The sequence below is a fragment of the Odontesthes bonariensis genome, chromosome 2 (assembly GCF_027942865.1).
Source record: "Odontesthes bonariensis isolate fOdoBon6 chromosome 2, fOdoBon6.hap1, whole genome shotgun sequence".
Taxonomy (NCBI): Eukaryota; Metazoa; Chordata; class Actinopteri; order Atheriniformes; family Atherinopsidae; genus Odontesthes; species Odontesthes bonariensis.
The window spans coordinates 32,579,585-32,603,314 of record NC_134507.1 but is presented as its reverse complement, the minus strand read 5'-3'; the positions used below and the strand labels follow the sequence as shown (position 1 = coordinate 32,603,314).

Below are 23,730 nucleotides of genomic sequence, written 5' to 3'. Positions count from 1 at the left end.
CAGAGGCCTTTCGAACCGGCCGTACCATGTGACTGGTTTCGGAAGGGTTTTTTTCTCAATAAACTTTATTGTTCTATGTAAATGTACAAAAAGCATGGCATACAAAACATTGTACAGATATTTGTGGTGTTGACTGTAGAAATATCAACATAATAAACATGTTATTCTGTGTATGAGTGTTTTATGTCACAACAACCATCTTTTTTCTTTTTTCCCCGTTTGACACGGACGCTTCGGCGTTTGTTTTATCTTCGTGAAGCAGAGTGCTTCGGCACAATGTTCCGGGGTACCAGATGGCGCTGATCACGTGATTGATGACGTCTGAAGCGCAGAACGCATTGTTTGGTGGAACCACGGTTCAGAGGTCTCTCATCGTTTGAACACTTGGGCGCGCTGTTCTCTAGAAAAGTAAAATTAATCCCAAACGACGTTTCCCAACCAGTTCTGTTGCCCTGTCAGAATTGAATTGAATTGAATTAATTGCTCTTTTCCATGGCTTGTGGCAAGAAACGTTCTGTGGCTTGGGATCACTTCACCTTGGTTTCTCCTAATAAGGTGATACTATTGTACAATATACTATTGTGTGATGTAAGCAGGGCTGGACTGGCTATCTGGCCGTTCGGGCATATCCCGAACGGCCCTTCCGCGATTTGGGCCCTCTGGGCCCTCCGAGGGCCGTAAATAAAATATACATATATTATATTTTTTATTGACTGCGACGGTAAAAAAAAAAAATGACACGTCGGGGCCCATTGGATGTTTCTCCTGACGCACAGAGCGCTAGTCCAATGAGAATGCCTAACGTTGTCAAAGGCCCGCCCCTCCCTACAGGCCCACTTGACCCAAGTCATCATCATCGTTATAACCCCAAGTTTAGCTGACTTCACTTGGGTATATTCGGCTAAAGCTCTGGTGGAAAGAGGACACGAAATGGAGAAACAAAAGAGTGACCATGACAAACGTAAAGAAAAGAGAAAACAAAAACCAAGAGACGACGCAGTAATGCGCTAAAATCACCGATATGTTTTTTAAAAGCACAAGCTCGAGCTCAGGTTCGGTTAGTGGGCCGTGGGAGATGCGGAACCTGGCTGCTCGACCTCAGGTTGGGGCAGCAGTGGGGCCGCCGGTACATCATCAACGAGCGCACAGGTGGTGGAGAATGAACAGGAGGAGGCGGAGGAGATGGTTCCAGCTGGGGAACCAGAGGAGGAGGAGACGGAGATAGGAGACGTGACCCAGCAGGGAGAGATTGAGGTTAGAATTCATCTCAACACACCCGCTAGCCAATGCAGTGTAGCTATTGGGTGCTTCAGCGTTTCGTTTCCCATTGCCTGAAAGTTTAAAACCGAGACCAAGTTGTCATCCTGACTTCATCAAATCAGTCACAAAAATACCCATTTGGTATAATTTTTTGGTTTTGCTGTAGTGTTAAAAATGACGTGTCCGAGAAAAAATACACAGACATAAGCACTATCTTAGGCTCTTTTGATCAGTCTCAAGTGTATGGAAGCAAATCGTAATCAAAATTCAAATTCAAATGCATTATCAGAAATGCTTTTTCATTTTAAGAATGTGGCTGCATTATTTGACTCATAAATATAATTACTAATCAAACATCCTATTTGCATTTCAATTTTCTTCTTCAAGACTGCTCATTCTTTCATTTAATTCAAATGAAAAGGACAAAGACATTTGAAATTTAATTTTCAAAATATGCCTCAGCAAATAGATACCAAAATTCAATTTGAAATGTAAAAGTTGAAAATTCAAATGCATTATCAGAAATGCTTTTGCATTTTAAGAATGTGGCTGCATTATTTGACTCATAAATAAAATTACTAATCAATCATCCTATTGCATTTCAATTTTCTTCTTCAAGACTGCACATTCTATCCCATAATCAAAAAGAAAACTAAGCGGACATTGCTTTTTCGTTTTAGTGGTCTGCATGCAAAATACTGCCCACAATTCGATAATGAAAAAGCAATCTGAGCGGCGCAGGAGAGTGACGTCACGCCTGCTGACCGTGCTACCCATCATGTAGGCTACGGTAGGGGGCGGTGTGCATATTTGCTGTACAGTTTAGCTGCCCAGGTGGAGTCAAACAATATATCCGATTCTGATGCCCGTGACCGGGTTGAACGGGTCACAGAGAGCTTGGCTGCATACTCTGCCGTCACAGATTCAGAGGTTAGTGCAGCAAGGGCTAGCGCGTCGCGGCTACGACCGGCCATGACTTTCGGGCCGCGGCCATCGCTGAGGGAGCAGCCATTAATGAGGCTGAGACAGACTTTGCGAACAGGAGTCGGGGGATTACCTTTCACAGGTAGTATTCAACATTATTATTGGTTGCATTTTGTCAATAGAATATTATTGTACTGTATTTGTGTCTGCCGGCGAAATCGTAGCCAGCAAACGTTAAACTAGGATATGTTTATAGCCGGTGTTATGCCGAGAAGTGCCCCCCCTGCTGGTCGTACTTTAAGGAGAGTCTGTGATGGAATGATATGATATAACTACATCATAATTTGTTTACCTAATTGAATTAACGGATGCAAATCTCAATCAGTCCAAATTTGTATATAAAATTAAAATAACCAAATTTCATAGTTTCAGGTTCATTTTTATATCATTTCATCTGGGCTATAATGAGTTGAGATTGTTAATAGAAAATGTATCCAACCGTCTTTCGTGTTGACTACAAAAGTATTAGTCACGGCCCTTACTTTTGAATATATGTCCAATAATATAAAAATAGTTAGGAATAGGAATCCTCTAAACTCTACAATTGTCGGATTATCATAATTGTACACGTATTATTAATTTACATGAAGAGATGTGAAAAAAAGATGCATGAATGAAACACCATTGTCAGCTCAATATTATTTTTTTTGGATAAATGTAATAATCCACACCTGAAACGGTTTACGCGGGCTCCGTGGATGGGAATGCACTTCTCGGCAGAACACCTCTGTTCACACGGCTATTAGGCCAACGGAGACTTCATAAATCATATATTCCATAACACAGGCTTAGATTACAACTAACACAAGAATGCTACTTTTGAAATAATGCAAATATTACTGTTATAACATTGACCATCACATTTTACTCAGGTTTATTAATGATGTTTATTATGCCTGTATTATTCACATGTAATTCTTTCATCCTAACAAAAGTATTTACCTCATGTCTCATACTCACCCCACAGATTGTCCGACCGAGAGTTGGTGTTATTCCCTCCATCTTGGGCTTACAGGTTCACCTAATAAGAGTAGGTGTATCATCATAAGGCTATTAGCATTCATAAATTGAAATATTATCAATAACAGGGCAGGGTGAAATACTTATCCCTGTGTGTGTGTGTGTGTGTGTGTATTTTTATATATTTTAATATTATGCTTCTTCATTTTAGCCAGAAAAGGGCAGGACTACATGTTCTTCCAGAAAAGCTGAAGAGAGCCTGTCTGTGACCACTCAGGATGACAGCAAGGGCTCGCACATTTTCTGGTGGGGGGGGGGGACTCACACTAGGGCCAGAACACCACCTACAGGTACCGTACATTAACAGCAGAATGACAGTGTGTGATAGACTGGTCAGTAGGCTATATTTATAAGACACCGATGCCCGTTGTCAGCTGCCGCTGTTTTGGCAGCTCGAGCCTTGTCGTAATTTTGTACTTTGGAACGGATGGAATGAGAATCCAGCTTTGTTATATACATATGTATGTGTATATATATATTTCTAGTGTAAGGTAGAGGATGTTTGTTTTGTATGTGTATTTATTTGACGATTGCCTATGGTGCCCTACGAATGAATGAGTACGTATGTATACACACTGCTTGAAGATCATTCAAGCTGTTGACCAAACGAATTTTCCAATCACGTACTACAAGTACGTACTTTGTATCATTGAAGAGGAATAAAGACACTATACAGCTGTTATGATTTTTATGTAACATCTTTATCAAATCTGTAATAAAGTATTTCACAAGGCCAAAATAATGTAAGAAAATATCTTTGATTTTTGCTTTTTTGGCTTCACAGCATAACTTTGTAATGACCATAGCATCAAGGTTCAAGGTTTTTTAAATTGCCAATTGTGCATGAACCGCAGTCAAGACACATGCACTACTTGTTCAGGGATCTCTCTGAGTTAGTCTAGAAATATAGAAATACTATAATAAAATATAAAGAATATAAAAAACACTGTACAAGAAGGTAGTTGTATATACACAAGTTTTAATATTTTGAATGGTATCAACCTAAAGCAAAACAAAATGAGCTAAAAGCCCTTGTTATAAATAGGCTTTATTCTTAGACTTTATGTATTCATATTCTGTAGTTCTCTAGATAATCTATGTTCCTAGTTTGTACGGTACACTCTGCTCATACAACGCAAATGTATGTCCAACACTTTAAGATGACGTAGCGGGATAAAATAACTGGGTCAGATAAAGCGGCTCTTAGGACAGATAGGTCTGGTGCAGTAGATGTACACCTGAAACAACACGCACACACACACATCGCTTATCACATCCAAAGAACATGATGAAGACGGTGGATGGCCTGCTCACAGCATGAGTAAATATTCAATGATGCGTCGTCAAATGTAGGTACAACCTCTGAGATAAGGGTGAACATAAATATGAAATGTTTCCGGATCTCGGGACTTGGTCGGACGGATTTCATGCGAGAACTCTGTCTCTCCAAGTCCAGCGCTGATACTTGACCTGTGACCTCTAATAAATACTTTGTTTAACTTAAGACTGCTCCAACTGGTTCTTGGGCTTCCAATATAAAGAATCGGGTCTAACACCCTGAAAGAGGAGTGTTTTGCAGAGCTTGTTTTTGTCTCATGCTCCCTTTTATGCAGGTCAAGAGAGGTCAGTTTGCCAATGTGGTGGGGCCTTATTTTCAGAAACACAGACACAAACAATGACAACAAGTTGGAATAATGGTTGTTGATGCCAAACTTTGTCTCCTCAATGTGTTCCCCAAGTTGAAAAACATCCTCTGTTCTCCTCCCGGATGATGTACGTGACTGTCGTCGTCTTTACAACTTTGCTGAAGCTTGGCGAATCACCCACTCTGCAGCTCTCAGCACCTTCACTGTGCCACATGATGGAATCACTAGTACACCGTTGTTTTTCAGGGCTAGAAAGTGGTAGCTATCATGAAATGATGAAGGTACAGCATCTCTGACCAAGCTTGGCACACACCACAGGACAGCTTTTGCAGAATCTGGAGGACTACAAACCCTGCGATGTAGTACAAAGCATTGTCCACAACATCCACCAGTATAAATATTGAGAAGTAGCTATTTAACATATTTAGAACAGTAATTTTGGTATGATGTTTAAAAAAGAAATACTCAAATCATTAGGCTGAGTTAGTGAGTTTGAGGTTGAAGCTTCTGGGTCATCCTGAGTGGTCACAGACAGGCTCTCTTCAGCTTTTCTGGAAGAACATGTAGTCCTGCCCTTTTCTGGCTAAAAGGAAGAAGCATAATATTAAAATATATAAAAATACACACACACACACACACAGAGGGATAAGTATTTCACACCGCCCTGTTATTGATAATATTTCAATTTATGAATGCTAATAGCCTTATGATGATACACCTACTCTTATTAGGTGAACCTGTAAGCCCAAGATGGAGGGAATAACACCAACTCTCGGTCGGACAATCTGAGGGGTGGGTATGAGACATGAGGTAAATACTTTTGTTAGGATGAAAGAATTATATGTGAATAATACAGGCATAATAAACGTCATTAATAAACCTGAGTAAAATGTGATGGTCAATGTTATAACAGTAATATTTGCATTATTTCAAAAGTAGCATTCTTGTGTTAGTTGTAATCTAAGCCTGTGTTATGGAATATATGATTTATGAAGTTTCTGTTGGCCTAATAGCCGTGTGAACGGAGGTGTTATGCCGAGAAGTGCATTCCCATCCACGGAGCGCGCGTAAACCGTTTCAGGTGTGGATTATTACATTTATCCAAAAAAAATAATATTGAGCTGACAATGGTGTTTCATTCATGCATCTTTTTTTCACATCTCTTCATGTAAATTAATAATACGTGTACAATTATGATAATCCGACAATTGTAGAGTTTAGAGGATTCCTATTCCTAACTATTTTTATATTATTGGACATATATTCAAAAGTAAGGGCCGTGACTAATACTTTTGTAGTCAACACGAAAGACGGTTGGATACATTTTCTATTAACAATCTCAACTCATTATAGCCCAGATGAAATGATATAAAAATGAACCTGAAACTATGAAATTTGGTTATTTTAATTTATATACAAATTTGGACTTGTTGAGATTTGCATCCGTTAATTCAATTAGGTAAACAAATTATGATGTAGTTTTATCATATCATTCCATCACAGACTCTCCTTAAAGTACGACCAGCAGGGGGTGCACTTCTCGGCATAACACCGGCTATAAACATATCCTAGTTTAACGTTTGCTGGCTACGATTTCGCCGGCAGACACAAATACAGTACAATAATATTCTATTGACAAAATGCAACCAATAATAATGTTGAATCCTACCTGTGAAAGGTAATCCCCCGACTCCTGTTCGCAAAGTCTGTCTCAGCCTCATTAATGGCTGCTCCCTCAGCTATGGCCGCGGCCCGAAAGTCATGGCCGGTCGTAGCCGCGACGCGCTAGCCCTTGCTGCACTAACCTCTGAATCTGTGACGGCAGAGTATGCAGCCAAGCTCTCTGTGACCCGTTCAACCCGGTCACCGGCATCAGAATCGGATATATTGTTTGACTCCACCTGGGCAGCTAAACTGTACAGCAAATATGCACACCGCCCCCTACCGTAGCCTACATGATGGGTAGCACGGTCAGCAGGCGTGACGTCACTCTCCTGCGCCGCTCAGATTGCTTTTTCATTATCGAATTGTGGGCAGTATTTTGCATGCAGACCACTAAAACGAAAAAGCAATGTCCGCTTAGTTTTCTTTTTGATTATGGCATAGAATGTGCAGTCTTGAAGAAGAAAATTGAAATGCAATAGGATGATTGATTAGTAATTTTATTTATGAGTCAAATAATGCAGCCACATTCTTAAAATGCAAAAGCATTTCTGATAATGCATTTGAATTTTCAACTTTTACATTTCAAATTGAATTTTGGTATCTATTTGCTGAGGCATATTTTGAAAATTAAATTTCAAATGTCTTTGTCCTTTTCATTTGAATTAAGTGAAAGAATGAGCAGTCTTGAAGAAGAAAATTGAAATGCAAATAGGATGTTTGATTAGTAATTATATTTATGAGTCAAATAATGCAGCCACATTCTTAAAATGAAAAAGCATTTCTGATAATGCATTTGAATTTGAATTTTGATTACGATTTGCTTCCATACAAGTGTGTGGTGCTGGTGCTCCTTTTCTATACAGTGTTGTGTGTGCTGGTGAAATATTGCTTTGCTTATCCCTGGCTTGGGTCTGTGGGACCCATTTTCAGGTTTTGCTGAAGGAAAATGGTATGAATACTTTTTTCACAATGAGATTCACTGGCCAGGGCTCATCATCTGGAAAATAAAGTTAGTTATCCTCCTCCCTCTATCTCTTATCCTCAAAAACAAAGATACTCAGAACTTCACAAGCAGGATGAAGGGAACATGAGGGTGCACAGCAGCTTTTTTCCCCTCCTTTAGTCCCAGGTCCACTGGGCCAGAATATCTTCTATGTAACAAAAACATGAACACCTTACAAGGATTAAATGGAGTGATCAAAAAGTGCCCGGACCCTTTTCAGATGCCAGTCCAGCCCTGGCTGAAGGAACTGTTTGGGTGGAAATATTCCCACACTTTAGAACGCTTCCTCGATGGTTGCTCCATGAGAGAATAATCCAAAACTCCGAATGTCAAAAAACGAGAGCTGTTCGTAACGTATAATACGTGTAGAACGGGGACATGAACCGGGGCTTCAGCCATCTTGAATACACTGAATCGCGGCAAATGTTCAAAGCTCCGCACATCAACTCGAAGCAGTCAGCTGACTCGGTTTGAATGAAGCAGTGAAGTGGTTCAAACGTCATCAGTGACGTCACATGAAGCAAGCTCCGGCCCACTGCTTCACTATAACTACCCTGTCGAGTTTGAAGCGTGCTTCGGAGCTTCAGGGTTGGAGGTAACATCACTACCTGTTGGAAACATCACTACAGACAAATAGGCCGTAAGGTGAACCCCGTTTTCGTTTAGGCTCGCTCCGTGCTCTCCGAACTACATGCCCGTTCGCTGATAAAAATGACAAAGTTATTTTGCACATAAAAAAAAAGTTTCGCGTCACAGAATCCTGTACTTTTTTTAAACCGAGACGTTTTCTGAAGAAATATTTTCCGCAGGGCTGAATGACGATTTTGACGTCACAAGACACCACGTGACCGCGCTGGACCAATCACGTTGCCGATTTACGACAACAAACTGGAAAAATGACAACCTGCCAGGTGCTGTCAAAACTAACCTACAGAAAGGAATCTCGCAAAATATCATTTTAAAGTGAACATAAAATAATAATTATCAACGATAATGCTCATTCATGTATTTCTGAATTGAGCCAAATAAATTCGAAATAGTGCTTTATTTACAGCACGAAGCACAATTATGCAAGTGACCTTTCATGTTGTCATTTTGATCAATTAATGGAATTCCAATAATTATTGATAACCATCCACGTGTTTGTAACGTGGGCTAAATTGATTCCAAACAGTGCTTTATTTGTAGTACAAACAACTATTGTGCAAGTGGATGATAAGGTTACCTTTTCATGTTGTCATTTTTTATTAATGAATGGAAATAATTCTAATTATCAATGATAAGGACCATTCAGGTATTCATTTACTGATGTATTCACTAATAACTATACAACACATAACAAAATCAAAACAAGTAGGGCATACACATCAACCGGCATTTACATCAACCGGCATAAACTTATATACATATATACATAACCATAATAAAAGGAATGATACAAATGGAATAGAATAGAGGTAAAAAAAAAAAAAACACGTGCGCACACACACTATTCCCCCCTGTCAGTGTCAGGGCAGCTGTCATCTTCTTTATCCTCTATTTCCTTTGTGGTGTTTGAACAGCTGGAACACCTGCACAAGTCTGTACAACAGAGTCCTGCAGAGAAACAGGAGCATCTCTTTGTCTCACAGACACTCCCCCTGCAACCACAGTGTATGACATGTAAAACAGGGGCTGGATTTCTTGTCATCCATGTCACTTCAAGATTTCCATCTTCCAGATGCCAACCATGTCCAGTGGGAGATGGAGCGCCTTTACACATGACCTTATTATTTTAGCCTGATAATTTGCCCTTTTGCAGTGCTGGTGGAGGGCATCACTTGTTGGGGGGATTGTTGGGCTGATGATGCCATACAGAAAGCTTTGTACCTAGCCTCATTGATGTTTTCTGCGGTTGGCTGATGGTATAAATGGCATACATATTTGCAAAGTAATGCAAATGTAGATTGGTCCAAGTTAAATTCAGTCCCCAGATTTCTGAAAGCCTTCAGGTAGACATCTTTCTCGCATGCCACAGCAAATGTCTTCTTTTTACCTTGTGGAGTCACACCCAGTGAATGTATGGATCCCAATCAAGGCTGAACACACACTGGCTCCGAGAGCTGATGACACCTTGGTAATGTCCATTATGCGTGTTCTGTTGCCCGTCCCTGTGAAAAAGTACAAGCTGCATGGCAAATCTTTCTGCACTCACAGCAATGACTGCTACATCAGTGTCAGGGCTCTTAATAATGACAGTCTTATGTTCCTGTGCAGCATGTTGTGCATGCAAAAACACCAGTGTCACATTCTTCGTGGTCACACTGCAGGTCTTCCACAGCATGAACAGACTGCACACCTTCCAGTACAGTCACACAGTGACATTGGTGTTGATGTGCTATGTACAAGCTGAGGTTTCTTCCCACTGCTGTAAGATCAGCATGAGGCCACGCATCTATAAGAACTCAGCAAGTGCTTCTTTATTTGTTCCTTCTGATTCCTTCCATTCCACCTTGTGCAAGTGAAATTTCCTCATGCTTAACAGAAGATATGTGCATGTAACAAATCTTTCGGTCGAAATTTCGTCTACTTCGGTACTGCTGGATGATCGCGCTGCCATTGCGGTGCTGTTTGTTTACAAGCTCAGCTGACATACCAGCTATCCGATTCGTCCATTCTGATGACGTCTCAACCGTGGCACCTCTCGCGAGCCAAACTGTTATTACGTCTGCCGAAAATGTACATACGCCTTGCCAGGCACTAGTTATTCCTTTAAACGTTGCGAACTAAAAAAGTACTGTGTTCTGAGCGGCGAAACTTTTTTTTTTTTTTTTTTTTTTTTTTTTAAACCTCAACATAACTCAATCTTTTTATGAGCTGAAGCGTGTTTGGTACGGAGAGCGTGGAACAAGCCTGGTGTTCTGAAGGAGTTTTCGAGGTTGGGCCAGAGTGTCACGGTCGAATCGTATCATTGACAAGAGCCACGCTGTCACAAGGAAAAGCAGGGAGGAGCGGAGGAGTAAGAGGAATGGCGTCTTTGAGTCCTGGAGAGGAGGAAATGGAAAGTGCATCTGAAAGAGAAGGAGGATGGAATGAAGTAAGGAAAAAGACATCAAGAAAGAAGATAGATATGTCAAGTGACAGTCTCAGTGAATCTGATTCACAGAATGAAATGAAGAGAACAAAGAAAAGGATTGAGAAGGAAGAGTGGAAAGTGATTGTGGAGTTTGGTGAGCAATCCGCAGCTAAGCTACATCCAGTGGCCCTGACTAAAGCGATTCACAAAGAAATTGGAGCGATAAAGCAAGCAAGATTTCTGAGCAAAGGACGGATGTTGGTAGAAATGATAAATGCAAAACAACAGGAAAAGTTACTGAAAATGAAGACCTTGAATGAAGTTCAAATTAAATGCCATGTCCCTGGGGCAAATTGGAAAATACTTGGAGTTATCAGTGGAGTTCCGGTAGAAATCAGCATTGAAGATCTAAAGAAAGAAATTAAAGGGGGAAAGGTGTCTGTAGTTAAGCGTCTTCCTACTAGGTATCAGGGCAAGATAGTGGATAGTTTGTCTGTTCTTCTTCAGTTTGAAAAAACAATCCAACAGAAAGTAATGATAGGTTGCATGAGCTTTCAAGTAAGAGAATTCATCCCTAAACCTCTGCGGTGCTTTAAATGCCAAAGGTTTGGGCATGTGGCAGATAAGTGCAAAGCAACTAAGCCCAGGTGTCCAACATGTGCAGGGGAACATGAATATGGTAGTTGTGATGCAGGGGCGAAGGTGAAATGTTGTAACTGTGGTGGGGAACATAGTGCTGCATATCAGGGCTGTGAAGTGCAGAAAAAGGCTAAGGAGGTGCAGAGATACAAAGTGAAAAATAAAGTCTCATATGCTGAAGCAACAGAAAAGGTATCATTAAACATAGCTAGAAAATCCCAAGTAGCAGCAAGTATATTCTCGTCAAAAGATTTTCCCAAACTCCCACAGGCAAAGGAAAGCCCCACAAAGTGTTCACATAAGTGTGTGATAGGAGAGGATGCATTGATTGTTAATAAGTACAAATTTGTGGCCTTTATTGGAAAAGTGGTGAATGTTGCTTTGCAGCAAACAAAAAAGAGGTCAAGACTGAAAACAATAGTGGAAGCAGCAGGTGAATTTTTGGGGATAAAGGATATAACCGTTGAAATGATACATGATATGCTAGCCACCAATAATGATGAGTCACAGATAGGTGAGTAGATTAATGGTTTTTCTCATTCTGCAATGGAATGCTAGAAGCCTTATTGCAAATGGACAAGAATTCAAGACCTATATATACCAGTTAAAAGAAAAACCAGACGTTATTTGTATCCAAGAAACATGGCTGAAGACTCATTTGGACTTCAGTATTGGGGGATATAGTGCTATAAGACAAGATAGAAATAATGGTCAGGGAGGGGGATGTGCAATCTTTATCAAAGAAGTAATGTCTTATAGTAGGATAACATTTAAGAACAATTTTGATTTAGAAATAGTGGGTGTAGAAGTTTGGATTAATAAAAGGAAAACTAGTGTCCTGAATTTTTATAATCCATGTAAAAAACTCAAAATAGAGGAATTAGAAAGACTCAGTCAAGGAAATGAAGTAATATGGTGTGGTGATTTTAATGCACATAATACAATATGGGGAGGGAAATCAACAGATTACAATGGACAGGTAGTGGAGGAATTAATGGAGGCAATGGAATTAGTTTGTTTAAATAATGGGCAAGGTACAAGAATCAATTTTAGAGATGGAACAGAGTCTGCGATCGATCTAACTCTGGTAACAAGTGAATTAGCTTCTGGTAGCAGGTGGGAAATATTGGCAGATAACAGTATTGGGAGTGATCATCTTCCGATTATAGTCAAGTTTAATATAAGTAATGTGGTTGAGCTAGACGGTATCATGAGATGGACTTTTTCTAAATCAAATTGGGAGGTGTTTGCTAAGTTGTGTGATAGTGAATTTGTTAAGATAGATATGGCAGGAAGTATTGATGAAATAAATGAGCAATTTACGTCAAATATAATTAAAAGTGCTAATCAAACTATTGGGAATAAAACTGGTAAACTTAGTAAATGTGTTAAGATGGTACCTTGGTGGAACAAAGAATGTAATGATGCAATCCGAAGTAAAATCAGGCTGTTTCGAAAGTTAAGAAAAACACATTCAGTATACAATTTATTAGAATATAAAAAGGCACAGGCTCAGGTAAGGAAAATTGTTAAAAGAGCAAAAAGGGAGTGTTGGAGAGGATTCTGTTCAAGTATTGGGAGAACTACGCCATTAGATAAAGTATGGGGAATGATTAAGAAGATGAGGGGAATTAGACAGCAGAGTAACCTGCCAGTGTTAGAGAAAGGAGGGGAAATTGCCAATGGTGCTATGGAGAAGGCAGAAATTCTAGCTAAGAATTTTGTCAAAGTTCATTCTTCGGAAAACTTGACAGAAGAAGGTAAGATCAGGAGACAGGAAGTGTTAGAGGAGCATCCTAATATATATGAGGAAAGAAGTTTGTCACAGAGTGTTGTAAATGTACCGTTTTCTATTCAAGAGTTGAGAAGAGCACTAAGTAAGTGTAAAATGACTGCTCCTGGGAAGGATAATGTATGTTACATAATGTTGGCCAAATTAAGTGATTTTGCATTAGGAAAGCTGCTGGAGATGTACAATAAGATTTGGGAGAAAGGGAAGCTGCCAATAATATGGAAAGAGTCTGTCATTATTCCTATTAGAAAACCTGGGAAAGATCCAACCAGTCCAGACAGTTATAGACCTATAGCTCTGACATCGCACTTATGTAAAGTTATGGAAAGAATGATAACAGAAAGGCTGACATACTATGTTGAAAAAAATGAATTAGTGACTCCTTATCAGAGTGGGTTTAGAAGAGGGCGGAGTACGTTAGATCCACTGTTGTGCCTGGAAACTGAAGTCAGGAAAGCCCAAGCGAACAAGGAGTGTGTTGTAGCTGTGTTCTTTGATGTGGAGAAAGCTTATGATATGATGTGGAAGGAAGGATTGTTAATTAAACTGGATAATATGGGTCTGGGAGGTAACGTATATAATTGGATTAAGGATTTTTTGTTTGGCCGTGCTATCAGAGTCCGAGTTGCCAATTCATATTCTCGAAGGCATGAAGTTGAGAATGGAACCCCGCAGGGGAGTGTAATTAGTCCTCTTTTGTTTTCTATTATGATAAATGATATATATACACAAGTAGGATCTCATATTGGTAAGTCACTGTTTGCAGATGATGGAGCTATTTGGAAAAGGGGCAGAAATATAAATTATATTGTAGGTAAGATTCAGGAAGCCATCAAGGAAATTGAAAACTGGTCTCTGACATGGGGGTTTAGATTGTCGGTGGAAAAAACTGAAACGTTATTTTTTACGAGGAAAAGGATAGGTGAGGAGGTTAGGTTAAAACTTTATGGACAAGAACTAAAGAAAGTTAAGACATTTAAGTTTCTAGGAATATGGTTGGATGAGAGAGTCACATGGAGTATTCACATTGATAAAGTAGTAGATAAATGTAAAAAGGTTTTAAATGTTATGAGGTGCTTGGCAGGCACTAAGTGGGGGGCTGATAGAGCTGCTTTGAGGAACATATACACAGCCTTAATTAGATCAGTCATAGAATACGGACTAATAGTGTATGGTTCAGCTGCATACTCGTCACTACAAAAATTAGATAGAATTCAGGCACAAGCACTAAGGATATGCTGTGGGGCAGTCAGATCTACACCAGTGTCGGCACTTCAGGTAGAGGTTGGAGAAATACCTATTTCATTAAGGAGGGAACAGTTAATTGTTAACTACTGGGCAAATCTACAGGGCCATAAAGATACTCACCCTACTAAACAAGCTGTAAAAACAAGTTGGGAAAGTAACAAAATTAAAAAAGAAAGTTTTTGTGGTTGTGTTTCGGAGTTATGTAAGGAATTCAAAGTTAAAGAATGGAATATTAGTCCGACGGTGGTGTTAGCAGCTGTTCCACCATGGGTGCTACCTCAACCTATAGTAGATTTAGCATTATTAAAACAGGTACAGTCAATGAAAAATAAAATCAATGTGCAGGCTTATGTGAACACTGTTATACATGAACAATATGGGCAGTTTATACAAGTATTTACAGATGGATCCAAAAATCCAGAAAGTGGGCAAACTAGTTGTGCATTTTATGTTCCGGAATTAAAGGTCAAAGTGGGGAAGCGAGCGAGTGATCACTTAGCAGTATACACAGTAGAGATGATGGCTATCTCACTAGCACTTCAGTGGATAGAGGAAGTACAGCCAATGCGAGTGGTCATTTGCTCTGACTCCAGCGCAGCTTTGGAGAGTATAAACAACTTCTCTTCAGAATGTCGGCAGGATATTTTACAGGAAATTTTACACATCATGTTTAGGCTACTTCATTTGGGAATTATTGTTCAATTTGTGTGGGTTCCAGCGCATGTGGGAATTAGAGGGAATGAGATAGTGGATCAAATGGCAAAATGTGGCTTGAAAGAGAATCAGATTGATATAATGGTACCCATCAGTAGAGCAGAAATCAAATCGGTTACAAAAGCTGTCATCAAGCAACAATGGCAAAAGGGGTGGGACAGTAACACTAAAGGAAGACATTTACACCAGATACAAAGGGAAGTAGGAATGGAAAGCACTTGGGGGAGTAGTAGAGGAGAACAGAGCATTAATAGCAGGATAAAATTAGGACACACTGGGTTAAATTCAACAATGCATCTGATTGGAAAACATCCAACTGGCAAGTGCAATGGTTGCCAACAACAAGAGACAATACATCATGTATTTTTTAGCTGCCCGGAATATACAAGGCAAAGACTCATGCTGAAAACTGCACTGGAACACCTTAACATCAAGGACATGGACTTCAAGGCAATATATGAAAGTAAATCCAGAAAAGAAGTAAACAAGCTGATCTTCACGTTCCTCAAAAACACTGGTCTGAGGACAAGGATTTAAGGTGAACATCAAATAAAACAACAGTAGGTGGCGATATATGCTCCAAGGGGATGCGATTCGCCATTAAAGAAAAAGAAGAAGAAGAAGAAGTTTTCGAGGTTCACCTTACGGCCTAAAATACGCACATTGAGAAACGGCCCATTACCCGACACACACTGCGGCTCATCTCGGCTCATCTCGGAACATCTGGTAGTTAGCAACAGAAAGCTACAAGCAGGTGAGTCCAGAAAAAGAATGAATTTAGCGGTCAGACGTTAGCAGAAATGTCTTCAAAGTGCTCTGTGTCATTGGTTTGATTCCTGCTCCTGGACACGGGCAGTCAGAACATGCAGCAGAGAGTAAAATGGTCAGATAACCTGGCTGCTATTCACAGTTAGCCCGGCCTGCTAATGCTAACGCTAACCGTTAAAGTGTTACAGATCCCAGAAACACAACCTTTCAATAAGCCGGCCAGATGGCCAAATAAAATGGAGCTTTATCCTTTTAGCTGTGGGTGAAACATACTTCTGGGCCCTTTTCTTGCTCTTTTCTAACCTTTTGGGGCACTTTTTGACCATCCTGTCACATTTTCCACTAAAGCTGCAGTTTTCTTGACTTCTTTCTGTAGTTTTGCTGAAATCTTTTGTGATTTAAAAAGTTTGATGATCAATGTCAAATGTAGAATGGTTCTTTCCAGACTTATCTGAGTATCATTTGGCTTTTTGATAGAAATGTGCAGCCAAAACATGTGATTTGATGTGTTTAACGTACACAATATGCCATATTTCATGATTAGATCTTAAAATAGGACTTAATTATGGTCAATATAAATACTTTAATTACATGAAGAGTTTAAGTTGTGTGAAGAGGAGTCATAGCATTATTATAAAGACTTGTGGGTGATCCAGGAAAGTATCACAGGAGCAGCAGAAATCCAGTTCTCCACAGTATCAGTATCAGTATCAGCCCATTAAAAGACAGTCTGAATGTCCTCTTCAGAAGAGTCTCATGAAAGCTTCATTATTCAGTTTCCTTTACATATCCAATATTTTCTTTTATCCACGAATCAACAATATATTTTCACATATAAAGCGCACCGGGCTATAAGGCGCATTAAGCGAAACAAAACAGTGTCGTTGCTGTTACCTGGCAGTTCAGTGATGATTCGAAAACGAAACTTGTAAAATCGTCTCGGCGCATGCGCAAAACCACAAAGTAGCAATTCTCGAGAAGTAGCACAAATCGACTGAACACCGGTCTTCGTGAAAGCTCGGACCACAGTTGAGACTGATACCTTAGCCCAGGCATCCACGATCCATTGGCAGATAGTAGCGAAAGTCGCCCGGCGCTGTCTCCCTCCCTTGGTGAATGTGTGTTTGCCTTCTGTCATCCCCTGCTCCCACGCAGCTCGCAGTTTAACTTTGAACGTCCTGTTGACACTGATATTCATGTCCCGTGCTAACGCTGTTGCCTTCAGTCGAATAGAGACTGTAGAGACGCTTCTACCCGCTGCTCTCTGCTCAATAACCCACTGTTCAATTTTGTTATTATTATGGTGAATCACAATAGATATTACTCCGCTACGCTCATGACTACTGTAGCCGTAATGCTGCGGTGCGGCTTTGTAGTTTACCAAAGTCTTACAAAAACATTTTGACAGAGCGCCGTGTACCACACAAAATCGCTTCGGGGTCCGTAAGCTAACAAGAATAAATCCATATATAAAGCGCTCCGGGTTATAAGGCGCACTTTTGTTTTTTGAGAAAATTATAGGTTTTTAAGTGCGCCTTATGGTGCGGAAAATACGGTAGTAAAATGATTTAAGTTGATGGTGTTCCACTGACTCAGATGAGATTTATTAAAAAAATTCAAAATTCAAAAATACTTTATTTATCCCAGAGGGAAATTAAATGTTGATGTAGCTCAATTAAATCAAAGAGTTATTATAGATGCTGATGGCTGTGGGCAGGAAAGATTTCCTGTAGCGGTCCGTTTTGCATCCAAACTGAAGAAGCCTTTGACTGAAGAGACTCTGTTTTCTGATAACAGTCTCATGGAGAGGATGTTCAGGGTTGTCCATAATTCTCTTGATTTTATGCAAAATCCTTCATTGCATTATTGTCTCCAGAGGTTCCACAGTCGTCCCCAGAACAGAACCAGCCTTCTTTATCAGGTTGTTGAGTCTTTTTAGGTCCCTGGTTCTGATGCTGCTGCCCCAACAGATGACGCAAGAGGAAATGACGCTCTCAACAACAGACTTGTAGAATATCTGCAACATCTTGTTGCAAACCTTGAAGGACCTTAGCTTCCTCAAGAAGTACAGTCTGCTCTGTCCTTTCTTGTAGATTGCTTCACTGTTGTGTCTCCAGTCCAGTCTGTTGTCCACATGAACACCAAGTTATTTATATTCCTCAACCACCTCCACTTCTTCTCCCATGATGGAAACAGGGTTTGATCTGACCTTGTTTCTCCTGAAATCTACAATCATCTCCTTTGTTTTGTTAACATTCAAGATGAGATGATTGTTCCCACACATGCCACAAAGCGGTCCACCAGCTCTCTGTACTCAGCTTCTTGTCCATCTCTGATACACCCGACTACTGCAGAGTCATCTGAATATTTCTGTAGATGACAGAAGTCTGACTTGTACTGGAAGTCTGAAGTGTACAGAGTGAAAAGGAATGGTGAGAGTACAGTCCCCTGTGGTGCTCCTGTGCTGCTGATCACCTGGTTAGACACACAATTCTTCAGTCTGACAAACTGTGGTCTGTTTGTCAGGTAGTCATTAATCCAGGTGATTGTTGAGGCCTCCACCTGAGTCTTCTGGAGTTTCAGACGAAGCAGATCAGGCTGGATTGTGTTAAATGCACTGGAGAAATCAAAGAACATGATCCTCACAGTGCTGCCTGCTTTATCCAGATGACAGTGGGTTTGTTGAAGCAGGTGTATGATAGCGTCTTCAACTCCAACTCCATGGCGATAAGCAAACTGCAGGGGGTCCTGATATGTGCTGGTTTGCTTACACAGGTGGGTCAACAGGAGTCTCTCCGGGACCTTCATGATGTGGGATGTCAGTGCAACAGGTCTGTAGTCATTGATGTCTGAAGGGTGAGTTTTCTTTGGTACCGGAACCAGACAGGATGTCTTCCACAACAGTGGTACCTTCTCTTGGGTCAAGCTAAGGTTGAAAAGGTGTTGCAGAATCCCACAGAGCTGCTCTGCACAGGCCTTCAGGACTCGGGGGCTGACACCATCTGGACCTGCAGCCTTGTTCCGGTTCAGTCTTTCCAACTGCCTCTTCACCTGACTTCTAGAAACAGAAAAGTGGGAGGGGGAGGCAAAGGGGACAGCAGCATCTCCTGATTGGGTTGAAGACAAACTAGTGGAAGCAGAAGAATCCATGACTGAGGTGGAGGTGGAGATGTTACAGGAAAGCTGTGGGTCAGAGGAGGGTGGGATGTCTCTTTGGCTGGGAACAGGATGGGAGGATGGTGAGCTTGTTCCTGAACTGAACCTGTTGAAGAATGTGTTCAGCTCATTTGCTCTGTCCAGACTCCCATCCATCTGATCCTCCCTCTGCTTGAGGCCTGTGATCTTCTTCATTCCTGACCACACATCTCTGATATTGTTCCTCTGCATTTTACTCTCAAGCTTCTTTCTATACACCTCCTTGCTCTCTCTGATCTTGACTTTGAGCTGCTTCTGTATACTCCTCAGTAACTCCCTGTCTCGCTCCCTAAAGGCTCTTTTTTTCCTGTTCAATAGTTCCTTTAGCTCACTGGTGATCCAGGGTTTGTTATTAGGGAAGCATCTCACTGTTCTGGTGGGGATGGTGTTGTCCACACAGAAGTTTATATAGTCAGTCACACACTCAGTCATGGCATTAATGTCCTCTCCATGTGGCTTACAAAGAGAAATCCAATCGGTTGCATCAAAACAACCCTGTAAGGCTTCTTCAGTTTCCTCTGACCACTTTCTAACAGTCCTTTTTGTGACAGGTAGTCTCTGGACAAGGGGTTTATATGCTGAACAGAGAAAAACAAGGTTGTGATCTGATTTTCCCAGGGGAGGCCTTGATTTGGAAATGTATGAATCCTTGACATTTGTGTAAAACAAATCCAATGTCTTGTTTTCTCTGGTAGAGCAGCTGACAAACTGTTGAAAAGTTGGCAGTGTAGCAGAGAGTGAGGCATGATTAAAATCACCAGATATTGCCACAAAAGAATTGGGGTGTTGTGTCTGTATCTGAGCAACAACGGAACTGATGACATCACATGCAGTGTCGGCAACAGCTGAGGGTGGAATGTAAACAGCCACCAAAACAACACTGGTGAACTCTCTTGGCAAATAATATGGACGAAAACTTACTGCCAATAGTTCAATGTCAGGACTGCAGAGACGACTCTTCACAGTAACATGTCCTGGGTGACACCATCTGTTGTTGACAAGGATATTGCACACAGTGGGTGGCGGTCTACAGAGTATATTATTACATTTTTTTCTGAATTTGATCAAAAAGCTACAAATATTTTGAACTGTGACCTTAATGGGTCTTTTAAGAAGCATTTTAAAGTTCACAGGGATTTAAATAAAAAACACAGTAATGAGTTTAAGGTGAGACACTACAGGTGAATAGGGTAATATTTTAAATATCACCATGAAACTTCCTCAGTTGATTACTTATACAAGTATGAAAAAAAAGGTATTACAAGTTTTAGAAATGTGTATGTTTAATTATGCAAATTAGGCATTATCTCATTAAATATGTGCACATTTGCATATATTTCCAGAAGATAGATCTGAACATATGATAAAGCCATGTGCAAAGGGATTTCGGGATATCTGCTTTGATTTCCTAGGAAATCAAAATACACTGTCCATAGTCTAAAAAACATCGATTTTTGCCTTTTTTTTTGTATTGTAATGTCATATAAATCAGGCCAGGAATTATTTATCAACAAATCGTTCTGTAAATATCTTCAGAATACTGCTACGTGTATCACTGGAAAGTTTGGTGTTAGTAGGTGCTCCATAGGCTGAGATATTGATACTGGAAAAATACAAAAAACTGATTTTGAGAAAACGGCATTTAAAGATTTAAATAGGGGGATTCAATGCATTTGTATTTGCTCAAAAACAGAATAAATGCTCAGGCCCTTAGTAATACTAATATTGAATAAAATAATCATAATAATAAATAATACATGCTCAAAACAATAAAAGATGGCATATCAATTCATTGAGACGTGCGACATGTATGACTTATGACGGTGCCACTGCTGTGTCGCACAGGCACCGTCATTAACTCCGTCATTTTCTTTTATTGCATCTTGCAAAGCGCAATTGTTGCTTTCTCTTCTTTGAAAGTTGCGGTGTTACGGGACATTTTCAGAGATTCAGCGAAAGCTAAACACAGAAGTGTCAGAGTCGACCACGTGATGCGTCTGAGTAGGGGTGTCACGGTGTGAAATTTTCGGCTCACGGTCATTGTGACCAACATTACCACGGTTTACGATATTATCACGGTAATTATTATTTTTTTTTTTAGTGTTAACATTAAGGTGACCAGGTACCGATCCGAAGACCTCGAACAACAACGTTGTCTTACATTGCGCAATCATTTATAATACACGTGGTGTAATAAACACAGGAACAGTGCATTTGAAAGCTATGGCAATTAAACCCGCGGGAACATTTAGCGAACGTTCCATGAGCGAGTAAGCAAGAAGCCAGAACTGTATGAGAACTAAGCTGTTTAGCGCCTTAGAATGGCGTTTAGTAGTGCACTAGCTACCAACGAATAGAGCATGGCACCGCAGTAGGATGCATTTTAAAATGCTAGCAGTGGGCGTGCTTCGACACTGACATTTATTATCAAGGTTTAACATTATAGACAATCGGGTATATCGTTGCATTTTCCCTTGACCCAAAGTCAGAAGTAACTTAATCATTAATGTGTTTCACTGCACTATTTTCACTGTCTCATGGCATATCAAAGTTTAGCTATTCAACTTAGCTTAGAATGGCGTTTAGCGCCCATCTAAGAATGGTGAACACACTAGAGCAGGTGCATTGCTAATGTAATGTAAATGATTATTATCACGATTTAACATTATTGACAGTCGGATATAATTGTTACATTTCCCCTTTACCCGAAGGCAAAAGTTATTTCGAGCATTTCAGCTAAAACTATGTGTTAATATAACAAATATACCTTGCACTGGCTGTGCAGCTGCGGGTGATGGTCTCGTAGATGAGTGATCAAATTGGATGTGTTGCTCCCTTTCGCGGATACCTTCCGCCGGCATGTCCTACACACGGGGGCACCGTCCTCCACCAGTTGCCCCTCAGAGTTTTTGAAATATCCAAAGTAGGACCACACTTCCGATTTTGTGCGCTTAGAAGGTGGAAAAATGGTACCATCGCGGCTTCCTTCTTCTGCTGCCATGCTTAAAGTGAGAGAGTGTGAGAAAAGAACCTCGGACTAGTGGCGCCCGCGAACGTTCGAAAGTGTCACGTGTGTGGTGTAGAGCTCTAGTAACGCACCTAGATAACATTATGTTTTGAAATGCAAAGTATTTAGCGCAGTAACAGTGTAATACAGTGTAACCGTGGGAGTATTAGGGAAATGAAAGCTCTCCCGGTGTAACGGTGTGCGGTAAGGTAACCCACCGAGATAACACCGTGTTTTGAAGTTCAGAAGGTTATCTCACCGTCAAAATATTTTAGCGCGGTTACTGTGTACACCGGTAACCGTGACAGCCCTACGTCTGAGCAAATCACGTTAGCAGAAACAAGCAGCAGCCAATGAGATTCTGTCATTAGCTATAAATCCGCCTTTAGACATCCATGATTGGTTACTGATAGAAAGGAAGTGCCGTTATTTGGGTGACATCATTTTGTAGGAGACTCAGAGCTTTACAGCGATACTGGTTATGACAGACTTCAGTAAATAGACAAAGCTCGGCATGGCGCGTTGGAATGCTAACTTTTTGGTAAATTCGGGCGAAACGTGCTAGTTAACAAAATGTAAGAAAATAAACATTTGAATTTATGTTTTCAACGTTTTCTTTATAGCAGGTCTAAAGAACACATATAATAATAATAATAATAATAATAATAAATTTGATTTATAACGCACTTTACATTTACAATAAAATCTCGGAGTGCTACAGTGGGATAAAAGACAAATATTAGGTTCAAAAGCAGGGACAGTAAAATGCAAATAAAATACACAAATAAAAGTAGTGAGTCGTTTAAATGCAAAAACGAAATAAATACAGGACAGAGCATTCAAAGGGAGATCATTAAAACATTGGGTAAAAAGAAAGGTTTTCAGGCCTGTTTTAAAGTGTTCCACAGTCTGTGGAGCCCTCAGATGTGGAGGCAGAGCGTTCCACAGCCGAGGGGCAGCGCAGGAAAAGGCCGGTCTCCCATGGTGCGGGAGCGGGTTCTGGGAGTGTGAAGAAGGTTGGTGTTGGAGGAACGGAGAGAGTGTGAAGGACAGTGAAGGTTGAGAAGGTCTTTTAAGTAAGATGGAGCATTACCATGCAGGCAGTGGAAGGTGAGCAGAGAGATTTTGTAAGTATATGAAAAATCACTGTTTTTGCCTGGCGTGTCTCGCCTTAATGGAATGTGACTGGATGGTTAAAAACTGTGCAGAAAGGTTATCAAGAGAAGAAGAAAAGTGGGTGTGGTTTAACCCGCTGCACGCCACAGCTGGATCTTATCGTATGTGCTGACAGTTGCAGAGTCCATCAGTCGGACCAGAATGGAGCAGCTGAACCAGGAGCTGAACCAGGAGCTGAACCAGGAGCTGAACCAGGAGCTGAACCAGGAGCTGAACCAGGAGCTGAAGCAGGAGCTGAAGCAGGAGCTGAAGCAGGAGCAGAACCAGGCGCTGAAGCAGGAGGAGAACCAGGCGCTGAAGCAGGAGGAGAACCAGGCGCTGAAGCAGGAGGAGAACCAGGCGCTGAAGCAGGAGGAGAACCAGGCGCTGAAGCAGGAGGAGAACCAGGCGCTGAAGCAGGAGGAGAACCAGGAGGAGAACCAGGAGGAGAACCAGGAGCTGAACCAGGAGGAGAACCAGGAGGAGAACCAGGAGCTGAACCAGGAGCTGAACCAGGAGCTGAACCAGGAGCTGAACCCCTCCACCAGGAAACGAGCCCGCTCATCCTCTGGGTCCACC

General features: G+C 40.9%; 2 long non-coding RNA genes across 2 annotated transcripts; one reads left to right on the top strand and one right to left on the bottom strand.

Annotated features, from left to right (window-relative positions):
• The first annotated feature begins 1,994 nt into the window (after positions 1 to 1,994).
• On the top strand, positions 1,995 to 3,994 carry LOC142400597 (uncharacterized). Its single transcript, XR_012772944.1, has 3 exons — positions 1,995 to 2,326; positions 3,212 to 3,274; positions 3,416 to 3,994. It is a non-coding gene; the product is annotated as an uncharacterized LOC142400597 (long non-coding RNA).
• A 1,225-nt stretch (positions 3,995 to 5,219) lies between these two features.
• LOC142400592 (uncharacterized) lies at positions 5,220 to 7,225 on the bottom strand. Its single transcript, XR_012772943.1, has 3 exons — positions 6,580 to 7,225; positions 5,633 to 5,695; positions 5,220 to 5,493 (listed from the first exon to the last, which is right to left on the bottom strand). It is a non-coding gene; the product is annotated as an uncharacterized LOC142400592 (long non-coding RNA).
• Positions 7,226 to 23,730: the final 16,505 nt, after the last annotated feature.